A 9,031-nucleotide genomic window follows, 5' to 3' on the forward strand; every position below is an offset into this window, starting at 1 on the left:
GTGGTTCTTGAACACAGATATTGTTTCGTAAGACCTCGTTCATGATGACAATACTTTGGTGGTAAGATATTGTTGTATTAAGACCTCACTTACTGAGTACATTTACAGCTTATCATAGCTGAAGATTTATGAATACTTAGTCTGTGCTAACAGTCGTCCCAAAATAACGTCCACTTAGAGCAAAGATTTGTGGTCACGGGAAAGCAAGATATCTGTTGTTGGGTTTATGGTGAAAACACCTTGATATTATTTCCGTGTGCACTAGGTTATTTATGGGAAATCGGATGAGGATATTTGGTACACAGTAGACACCTGGAAGTTCCAATTAGCGCTCTACGTATTTTCGAACAGTTTCTGGAGGTGTGATATTTTGAGATATTGGACATCGAGCGTAAAAAACGTTCTTGTGCAGGCCCAGAGCTTCGTGGAAGATGTTCGAGCAACTGAACTCTCCATATTGCCCATCGAAGGAAAAATTCAGGTAAACAATGCAGAAAACATAGCTTACGTTGTTGTTATGAGATTTTTAATCGTTGCTCTCATTTCCAGCAATTCGTCTGGTTGCTGATGTGCATCTAGGCAGCGCTCTTGGGTAACTTTTAATTAAAATTGTTGTGGTAACTAAATTTACATGATCCAGAAGCTCACATGCAATGCAAATGATTTTGTGTTAATATCAGTAATTAGAGAGCATGTAATGATGAAGAAGGTCTTAGAGAGTGCAGGCTTGTTCTTCAGTTGGATTAGCACTTAGGTATACGTTTCGTTAAGGTTTCTTGTTGAAGAACTAATTTACGTTTTGGTTAACTAGTATAGCTGAGGCAGTTAAGTGTGATGGTCTATACTCAAACGCACCAGTTAAAGCACCTAATGTACTCCAGTACAGCACAGTGCGACAAAATCATTGGAATCTTCGTGAAGTTGAGGAAACAACTAATGTTGCACTATGTCAAAATACGACACTGTTGTCATAGTTTCCTGTGCAAAAAAGGTAGGTTGATAAGTCTTGTGAACAGGAACAGTGAATCGCTTTCACGCCAGTATTTTGTGACGTCCAGATTCGAGCATTACGCTGCTCTAATTTACCCGATTGATGATACGTCGATTCGTCCACAAAGATGAGTAGTTCGGAAAAGGTATCCTGTGCCATATCCTGAAGAAATGAAACGCAAAATTCTTACCTTCTGCTAGGATTGCCAGGACACGACTGCTGCATTAACTGAAACTTGTGAGGCTTCATATGCATAGTTTCAGGAACACGCCACACCGTTGATGGACGAAGTTCCTGGCATACCCGTCTTGTGGGCTTCCGAGAGCTCCATGTGAACCCATCTCGGATACGCTCGACATTTTCCACCAGAATTTTGTAAGCTGGTCATATATCTGCTTGTGCAGAGGTGGCTTCTTGCTGAACCGAGGCGGAATTCACGTTGCACTTGAACTTACTTCGCGTAAATTCTAACACACAAAATTATTTCTCTTGTGGTGTAGCTACCGTGTTGCTACAGACACAAAACAGTGCAGCTGAGTAATAAACTTGAACCTTCCTCTATCCAGAGACATACGCAGTGTGTTTCTATCTTTTATAATTTCTTTGTGATATACAGCTTAAATCTGTTCTTTCTTTTTGAATCAGCTTTCATTTTAAACAATAATAATAAAAGAACAAGGTGCAACAGCTGGAGGTCTAAAATAAAAGAACATTGTAATAGCCTTTATCCGCACTAGAAATGGAAACTTTAAACCTATTTATTAGTTACAGGAAAGCGTCAAAGGTTTGGTGATGCCATGAAATGTATGAATTCCAAACTTCCTTGATCTCATCGAAAGATGTAAACGCTGGAGGAGCCTTGGACCAAGGCCAAACTTACGACAATCTGTCGCAGTGCCTGTCGCTATTTGGATTAAAATAACATTTTATTTCGGATTCCACGCTACAGCAAAGCTGTTCAGGAAGCACTTGCAGTCATTTTGTTAATTAGGAAGCCCAACAACCTATTGCATTTTAACAATGTGCGGCTAGATGTAACTTGTCAATATAGCCCCGTATGTCCGTGTGACACGCTCCACTGTAAACTTGGAAACGACTACACAACCTAAACTTTAGTGGAGAAGCAAAGTGAAAGGACATTTTGCACCTGGTGAAAGGTATCCAGTATGATAGATCGCTGTGATCCTGAAAATTTGTTTTGACTGTGGACGTAATTGTAAGAAAATACACTCCTGGAAATTGAAATAAGAACACCGTGAATTCATTGTCCCAGGAAGGGGAAACTTTATTGACACATTCCTGGGGTCAGATACATCACATGATCACACTGACAGAACCACAGGCACATAGACACAGGCAACAGAGCATGCACAATGTCGGCACTAGTACAGTGTATATCCACCTTTCGCAGCAATGCAGGCTGCTATTCTCCCATGGAGACGATCGTAGAGATGCTGGATGTAGTCCTGTGGAAAGGCTTGCCATGCCATTTCCACCTGGCTCCTCAGTTGGACCAGCGTTCGTGCTGGACGTGCAGACCGCGTGAGACGACGCTTCATCCAGTCCCAAACATGCTCAATGGGGGACAGATCCGGAGATCTTGCTGGCCAGGGTAGTTGACTTACACCTTCTAGAGCACGTTGGGTGGCACGGGATACATGCGGACGTGCATTGTCCTGTTGGAACAGCAAGCTCCCTTGCAGGTCTAGGAATGGTAGAACGATGGGTTCGATGACGGTTTGGATGTACCGTGCACTATTCAGTGTCCCCTCGACGATCACCAGTGGTGTACGGCCAGTGTAGGAGATCGCTCCCCACACCATGATGCCGGGTGTTGGCCCTGTGTGCCTCGGTCGTATGCAGTCCTGATTGTGGCGCTCATCTGCACGGCGCCAAACACGCATACGACCATCATTGGCACCAAGGCAGAAGCGACTCTCATCGTTGAAGACGACACGTCTCCATTCGTCCCTCCATTCACGCCTGTCGCGACACCACTGGAGGCGGGCTGCACGATGTTGGGGCGTGAGCGGAAGACGGCCTAACGGTGTGCGGGACCGTAGCCCAGCTTCATGGAGACGGTTGCGAATGGTCCTCGCCGATACCCCAGGAGCAACAGTGTCCCTAATTTGCTGGGAAGTGGCGGTGCGGTCCCCTACGGCACTGCGTAGGATCCTACGGTCTTGGCGTGCATCCGTGCGTCGCTGCGGTCCGGTCCCAGGTCGACGGGCACGTGCACCTTCCGCCGACCACTGGCGACAACATCGATGTACTGTGGAGACCTCACGCCCACGTGTTGAGCAATTCGGCGGTACGTCCACCCGGCCTCCCGCATGCCCACTATACGCCCTCGCTCAAAGTCCGTCAACTGCACATACGGTTCACGTCCACGCTGTCGCGGCATGCTACCAGTGTTAAAGACTGCGATGGAGCTCCGTATGCCACGGCAAACTGGCTGACACTGACGGCGGCGGTGCACAAATGCTGCGCAGCTAGCGCCATTCGACGGCCAACACCGCGGTTCCTGGTGTGTCCGCTGTGCCGTGCGTGTGATCATTGCTTGTACAGCCCTCTCGCAGTGTCCGGAGCAAGTATGGTGGGTCTGACACACCGGTGTCAATGTGTTCTTTTTTCCATTTCCAGGAGTGTATGAAGACGTTAGCCATAATTAACATTTTTACTACATTATGTTAAGTGTTTATAAAAAGAACTTACATCAAAATTCAAGAATTATGAGCAATTATTTGGAAATTAAATTAATATATAACATAGTTACAGCTTGATTTAAGAGATAAACAAACACTGAACGACAGACTTTCGTTCGAGTGCAATGTTACATCTCATTAGCAGTACCGATCGGTGTGCCGACAGTCTTGAGCAGCATGTGGCTTTTATGCTGTCTGTAGGCAGAGACAACAACTGCTGCAATGGGAATGGCGTGCGTGTTGTTTGTAAACGGGATTAGACCAGGTATTCAGCTGCAAGTACGCTTGCTGACAGTCATTGATTATCCTTATGGCTGAGGTACACAACCGAACAACACGAACCAGACCCTCTCTCAGTAAAATCAACCGATGTGCAGCTTTTTTCACTGGCGATATGGAAAATTTCGCCTTTCTTACTTTTGATTTGTCGGTTCATATTTTAATCCCCACTGGTTACTTTATCTGTTACTAACACTGGTCACTGTTGAATAACACCCTCTTTTTCCCAAATTACATACACAGCTGCCAAAAGAGTTTTAGTCTGATCATTAATTACAGTGATATGCCGCCCCTTTCAACTGTACTGCATGTATCGTGTTGCTTGGAATATTAAGTTCTATGCTTCCAAAAATGACCTAACGGCCCATCTCTTATGCACTGTCTCTCATACGCTGTCAAGCGAAAAACAACAGAACTTTGCTTTAAGTGCAGCACGACTCCTGGCACACTCAGAACAAATATACTCTGATAACACGCAAACCTTTCCCTCCTTTCGAATGTCTCTCAGTGGAGATACATCACAGTATGGTTTTAAGTTTTACAAATTAGATTTTAGTTGTACTATCAATTTACGCTTGTTGGAAGCAATTACTAAAAATTTTCAAATTCAGAACCTCTGGTAGTTTGGGCGGGGAGGGAGGGGGAGGGGAGAGGACGTTTTAATAACACAATTATAGAAGTAAACATTAAATACCATTTGAACGCAAAATGGAATAAGTGGTGTATAATAACTGATGTGCTTTATAAAGCAACGTCTCCAGTGAAACCATATACAAAGACTGGCTCTTGCGCACGGTAGAGATATCGGCAGTGAAGCAGATATACCTGTATGAGCGAACATCATTCCGCAGTGATACACTTTTTGTATTGGTCAATTATTAAATATAATGATTAAATAGGTAGTTTTAAAATAGCATCTCATACAGAAAATTTAAGTAAGTCGTAACTGAGGAGTCACAAGTCGAAACCCTTCTTAGTCGAAAGACTTCTTAATTCTTTGAGTGAATCAGGTAGGGTTAGATCTGAGGTCATTTGACTGACAATTGTCGGAAAGGAAAGGAGAAATCATTTTAGCGAATTACAGTGGTGGAAAAAGATGGAAACACCATAAACATAACAGATTACCTGCCTAATATGCTGCTGGAAAACCATTGGGATTCATAAACATTTCCAGTCACCTCGGAATGGATAAATACAGATCCTTTATGGTTTTCCAAGGGAATACCATTTTACCTGGAAGATGGGGGTGAAGTTTAGGTGATGACGATGGAGGAGGATATCGATCACACGCCCCTCTCTAAAACAGACCACAAAGGCTCAGTAAGATTGAGACCTGGTTAATGTGGTGGTCAGGGGAGATGCAACAATTCATCCTCGTGCTCACAAAACGGTTGTGAAAGATTCGAGCTGAGTGAATAGGAGCCCTGATGTCTGGTAACACAGCGTCACATTTGGGGAACGAACATTGTAGCATGGGATGGAGCCAAAATGGTCACATAATCCTTACTAGTAGTAAGACCTTGCAGAGTAACCATGGAGCCTATGGAATACCACGAAATAGCTCGACAAATCATCACCGAACCTTCACCAAGTTTCAATCGTAGGACGTGAACTGCAGCACCAACAATTTGCGCCAGTTAGAATTCACATAGCTCCTAGATAGGGCACTCACAACTACACAGAACACTGATATGATCACGTATATTGACGTATTGAGGTCGTCGCGCAAGTGCCGTTCATGGTCATTGCAACAGTGTAACCAGCAGGTTTCGCTAGCATCTGTCCAATCATGCAATTCTCGTGGTGTTCCCATATTTTTGTCCAACCCATTCAGATGTATACCTGCGTTTGTATTTGCAGGGCTGATCTCCGAGGAAAGATATGTAGATGTAAGAAGAAATGAAAAGAAAAGAATAAGTCTCTCTTAGATTCAATCTTTGTAAGAGCTCTTAGGATTACCTTTACCTAGATGATTATCTTTACCCAGATGATTCCCAGAGATATAATAAGCAGAGTGCACTAATCACAGCACGGTTCCGCTGGTAAAGATTCCAACTGGGTAATGTCTTCCTTGTTGAAGCCAACAATGAAAGTGCTTGCTCCACGAGGATTTCGACATAGTGTTCTTCCTGTATGTCCTGCAGGTGCTGATGTTCATGATGCAGCTGACTGCCAGCCCGGTCCACGTGTCAGCTGCTGGTTTCTGCGTCGTCAATAGAGGCATGCTCGTTTCGGTGAGTAGCTAGTCACACACGTGCAACAACATGCGTATCTTCCTTCTCCTTCTCCTCCTTCTTCAACAATCTCTCTCATTCTTAACAACGCCACAATGCACCTTGGTTATACGAGGCGATTTACGACAATTTCTGTCATTTGATAGTGTGCACGAATTGAAGAGCATGCTGTTTTCCTGGAAGAGACAACTGTGAGAGCCATAGACATTCCTAAAGAGGTTGTGCCACTGCAGTGAAGGTATAATAACGACCGTGGTTTAAACATCATTTGATGGTCTAAGTACTGCAGCTAGTAGTAATAAAAATACGTGAACGGTCTTGTTGTAGTGGTAATATCGGTTCCCGTTCGATCACGGATATTAAGCGCTGTTGGGCTTGGTTAGCATTTGGATGGGTGACCGTCTGGGGCTACCGAGCGCTGTGGCCAAGGGGAGGGGGGGGGCTAGTTGAGGATCTACTTGTTTGAGAAGTAGCGGCTCCGGTCAGGAAAATAAACAACGGTTGGGAGAGCTGTGTGCTGACCGCATACCCCTCCACATCTGCATCCAGTGAGGCCAACGGCTGAGAATGACACGGCGGTTGGTCGGTACCGTTGGGCCTTCCGAGGCCTGTTCGGAAAGAGGAGAAGTTGTAAAAATAGAGTACCAGTTTTCAAATATCTGCTAACTGTGAAGGCCTAGCACCGATCTTAGCTACCTTCCGCATGGCTTCACAGAGAAAACTGACAATGAAGCTTAGTGTACTGTAATGCCAGATGAGAATTCTTAATATTCGATTAAGATGTTCTTAGTTAATAATTATCAGATATAAATTACATTGATATCGTTTAGTCGATGGGGATGATAAGCACGCTGAGGTACCTTAACGTCAAAGTTGGAGTTTCTTGTGGACCCCTCAAACAATTGAGAAAAAATGGCACTTAGGGGCCGGCTTTGAAGATTTGACATTATAGTATTACAACATAAAGATCTAGCTGCCAGTTCTTGACATCACGAACCATATCTAACGTTATGGTTGTTGTAGCCTCGACTCCGAAGTACGGTCTGAAGCAGGCCTCCACTCTAGTTTATCCCGTGCCAGTCTATTCATTTCTGCATACATGCTCCTTCGGCGGCCCTTTGAACCTGATTACGGTATTCTGTAATTGGTCTGTTCTACGACTTTTGCCTCCAGCATTTTTCTCATTTATCATATAACCACTCATTCCGCGTCGACCCAGGATGTCTCTATTCAACATATACGTCCTTTTATTTCAATAATTACTTTTTGATAAGATGTTTGAGCGGACCGAAGGAAGACCCTACCCGGAGCGAAAAGAAGACCCTCTAGAAAGTACAGAAAGGCTTCTTGTCCAAATTTTCGTAGTTAAACGATGTGTGGAACATGGAGAAATGGTATATTAAATCGACTAATGTGTGGTCTAGTTCTGTAAAATAATTGTCCATATTTTCATAGGAAAACGAGGAGTGGAATATGGACAAATGGCACATCAAATTGACTGTCAAAAAAAAAAAAAATATTTGCTTGAAAGTTATGAGAGAAACCTAAAAAAACTAATTACCGATATGTAGAAAATGTTTTGCCTGAATTCACATAGCCAAATGAAAGGACGAAAACGGACAACTGGATTATCAAACTGGCCAGTGATAGATGTAGTTCTACAAAAACATGTTTAATTGCCTCTGGATAATCACGGTGATTAAGACAAATTTTGATAGTGATCTGAGGGAAAATCACACATTGCACCTTTTTCCGTATTTTCATAGTCAAAGGAAGAGTAGTAAAACATAAAAAATGGAAAGAAAGTGCCAGTCAATAGTTTTATGAAATAATTTGTCTAAATGAAAAAAAATAAAATAAAACAGATTGGAGAAACATTTGAGACAACTTCGAAAGATGCTCGAAGCCATGTGTAGCACATAAGGGGCCGAATGAGACTTAAGGTTCAATATTTATTTAAAATCTTCGAATTTTAAACGGTACTAGTAGGCATTGGGCAACAGCATTGCCGCAGTGGATACACCGGTTCCCGTGAGATCACCGAAGTTGAGCGCTGTCGGGCGTGGTCGGCACTTGGATGGGTGACCATCCAGGCCACCATGCGCTGTTGCCATTTTTCGGGGTGCACTCAGCCTCGTGATGGCAATTGAGGAGCTACTCGACCGAATGGTAGCGGCTTCGGTCAAGAATGCCATCATAACGACCGGGAGAGTGGTGCGCTGACCCCACGCCCCTCCTATCCGCATTCTCCACTGAGGATGACACAGCGGTCGGATGGTCCCGGTAGGTAGGCCACTCGTTGCCTGAGGACGAAGTGCTTTTTTTTTTTTTTTTTAGATATTGGTCTTGTGGAATGTGTAGACACGCAGTCTGCTCTCGTATGCTCGTCTATTAAACTTTAAAATATTACGTTCATTATTGAACTTTAAATAGCCATTCCACACCTTATTTGCTGCACGTGATTTCGAGCATCATTAAAAGACGTGTCAAGTGTTTCTTTATTCTGTTTTATTTCTTAATTTTCGACAAATCCTGCCACAAAACATGTAACTAGCTTTTCTCTTTTTTTCTTTTTCTCCAGTTTTCTTATCTCCTAGATTCAGTGCAACATCTCTGATACATTAGTTGTAGCCGCTTAAACGTCGGCATTCTATGTATCACCAATTTCGAAAATTTTTATTCTCTTTTAGTTCCTCCTGTTTATCGTCCACGTTCCACTTCAAACAACTATTTCTTGCAAAGATTTCCTGAATATTATAAATACTGAAGTCCGTTTCTGCGACTTAACGAATAGTCTATATTTGTCTGTGATATGCGTTTAG

The 9,031-nt window shown here is 43.4% G+C and overlaps 1 pseudogene; it reads left to right on the forward strand.

Moving 5' to 3' along the window:
• Positions 1–8,204: 8,204 nt before the first annotated feature.
• Positions 8,205–8,322, forward strand: LOC124617367 (annotated as a pseudogene).
• The last annotated feature ends 709 nt before the right edge of the window (positions 8,323–9,031 follow it).

The sequence above is a fragment of the Schistocerca americana genome, chromosome 5 (assembly GCF_021461395.2).
Source record: "Schistocerca americana isolate TAMUIC-IGC-003095 chromosome 5, iqSchAmer2.1, whole genome shotgun sequence".
Lineage (NCBI taxonomy): Eukaryota > Metazoa > Arthropoda > Insecta > Orthoptera > Acrididae > Schistocerca > Schistocerca americana.